This window comes from Dromiciops gliroides, chromosome 1 (assembly GCF_019393635.1).
Source record: "Dromiciops gliroides isolate mDroGli1 chromosome 1, mDroGli1.pri, whole genome shotgun sequence".
In the NCBI taxonomy this organism is placed as follows: domain Eukaryota; kingdom Metazoa; phylum Chordata; class Mammalia; order Microbiotheria; family Microbiotheriidae; genus Dromiciops; species Dromiciops gliroides.
In genome coordinates this window covers 144536165-144539095 of record NC_057861.1, presented here as the reverse complement: position 1 = coordinate 144539095, position 2931 = coordinate 144536165, and the positions used below count along the sequence as shown (strand labels likewise).

Below are 2931 nucleotides of genomic sequence, written 5' to 3'. Positions count from 1 at the left end.
TTAGAGACTTCAACATGCTTCTATCAGACTTTGACAAATCTAACAAAATAATTTTTGTAAAGAAATTAAGCATTTGAACATAATGTTGCAAAAATTACATGTAGTAGATCTTTGGCAATTATTGAATGAGAATTATAAAAAGTATACCATTTTTCAGCTTTATTTATCATCTTTATTTTAAAAAGTCATAAAGAACTCATTAATAAATGAAAAAAAGACAGAAGCATCAAACTCATATTTTATAAACCATAGGGTAGAAACTAGACTCATTATTTCATTGACATAGAGTTCTCTTGGATGAGGAAACTTCTACCCATTCAGGTTAACACCTTCTCTGTAATTTATAGTCTTAGTTGTATAGGACACTGAGAAGTTAAGTGACTTGATCAGAGTCACAAAACTAGTATGTGTCAGATGTGGGACTTGAATTCAGGTTTTCCTATTTAGCTTTCTATCCATCATGGCACACTGAATTTCTCATAGACCATACCAAACTAAAATTATAATAAATAAAGGAAATATAAACAAAGGACACAGACAAATGGAAAAGAATGAGATCGTAAAGAATGAGTAAAAAAAACCCCATAGAAATAGAAATCTTAATCATAGAGATAATAATTATACTAAATATATTCTAACAATAAGACAATATGCCAGAACAGTTGGAGGAAACTCTTGAAGTCCACAAAGGAAAACATATCTCTGAACATGAATATTAACAAAAAAATGGTTTATTTTTCTTTTCAATGGAGGGGATGAAAAAGAGAAAAAGAATGCTTACTAATTAAATCAAATTTAAATAAAAACAACAAAGAAAGAAAATTTTGGCTTGCAACTAACTAGCTAGAAATTCAATGAATAAATAATCTCAAAATAAGAAAATATTAGAAATTTTGAAAATCAAAGAAATAAAATTTAAAATAAAAATATGATTAACCTAAAAAATAAAACTGATCTAGATTCTTTTTAAAAAAACAACGTCTAGCAACTCCCATGTATCAATGCTAAGGATCAAAGACCTACATTATTATTCTCTGTCCTATGTTATCCTAAATCAAAGGACATGCTCACAAAAATACATTCTTGATTAGGTTCTCCCACAATCCTCTTCATTCTTCCCTTCCAACCTGGTCCCAGGCAGGATGGCTCCTGCAAAAAAAGGTGGAGAGAAAAAGAAGGGACATTCTGCCATCAATGAGACGGTGACCAGAGAATATACCATCAACATTCAAAAGCAGATTCATGGAGTAAGCTTCAAAAAGTGAGATCCTCGGCGTCCAAAGGAAATTTGAAAATTTGCCATGAAAGAAATGGGAAATCCAGATGTATGCATTGACACCAGACTCAACAAAGCTGTTTGGGCCAAAGGAATAAGGAACGTCTCATATCGTATCTGAGTGCAATTGTCCAGGAATTGCAATAAGGATGAAGATTCACCAAACAAGCTGTATACCTTGGTTACTTATGTGCCTGTCACCACTTTCAAAAGCTTACAGACAGTTGATGTGGAGGAAAACTAAATTGAACTTCATTTAAATAAAATTATAAAATGTCCAAAAAAAATACATTCTTAAAATGAAGTTAGCAAGCTTATATCAAATACCATTGAAGGGCCTACTTCATCACATCCTTGGAACTAGATCAGTCCTTGCACCGGCTTCCTTAATTCTAATTAACCCCTTGACCACAGTAAGAGTGGAGACCCTAAAAAACCTCACTGAGGAGTTTGAATTTTAGTTTAGAAACAATAGGGAATCTATGTAAATTTCTGAACAAGGGGATGACATGGTCATATTTGGGCTTTAGGAAGATTATTTAGGCAGCTGAGTGTCAGATGAATTGAGGGGGGTGGGGGTTGAGATTGGAAGCAGGAAGACCAGTTAGAAAGTTATTACAACAGGCATAGTAATAGATGATAAGGAATTGAATTAGGATGACGAATAGGTGACTAATAGAAAAGGAGACTACTACAAAAAATTATGTAGTATGGAAATTTATTGTGATTTGGGGACCCTGCCTTTGGACTGAGATTAAAAAGCCTTAGGTCCTCAGGTTTTTTCTGTGTAAGAGGGGCTGGTGCCCCTCCCCCTCCATTTCAGCTGAGCCAAAAAGTCCCATGGGCTTTACAGGATACCAGGTCAGATGGCTAGGGGGAAAAGCCCCAGCTCCCTCCACCCTGGGGGGATCTACACCAGAGATCCCAGCTCGTGCAGGCCGGCACCTAGCACAGCTCATGCGGAGGTCCCAGGTGCACAGCAAGGGGCACAGCCCCTGGAGCCCTGGCTGTGGTATGCACGGGACATTCAAGTGCCCAGCCATAGCACCTAGTGCAGCTAGTGGATTAGCTTGAAGTGTGTGGGGGCACAGAGAGTCCAAGGTTTGGGGGAAGAGAAGGAACATGTATGGAGGTTGAGAGAGGCCGGAAGATTGAGAAAACAGAAGGACACTGGAGGATAGAGAAAGCGAGAGGGGACTAGAGATGCTGAGGGGGAGAGAAAAGCTAAGAGCAAGGAAGGAGAATGAAACAGTAAGAGGTTTTTCAGTAGGCTTGACAAAGTGAAAGGGGCTTGGAGTTAGAAAAAAGCAGCTGAGCAGTGAAAGCACAGGGAAGCTGAAGTGAAGGAGAAAAAGAGTGAAAGTTGGAGAAAGCTGGAGCATACCCTAAGGCAAGAGGTGACAATGGCCCTTATTGAATTAAAAGCAGACAGGTTGTATAATTTACATTTCTTTTTTTTTTTTTTTTAGTGAGGCAATTGGGGTTAAGTGACTTGCCCAGGGTCACACAGCTAGTAAGTGTTAAGTGTCTGAGGCCAGATTTGAACTCAGGTACTCCTGACTCTAGGGCCGGTACTCTATCCACTGTGCCACCTAGCCACCCCCTAATTTGCATTTCTTAATCCTTATCATTTACATTGTTTTTTATAAATAAAT

At 37.8% G+C, this 2931-nt stretch overlaps 1 pseudogene; it reads left to right on the top strand.

The window, feature by feature from the left end:
- Nucleotides 1–1133: 1133 nt before the first annotated feature.
- Nucleotides 1134–1520, top strand: LOC122736282 (annotated as a pseudogene).
- The last annotated feature ends 1411 nt before the right edge of the window (nt 1521–2931 follow it).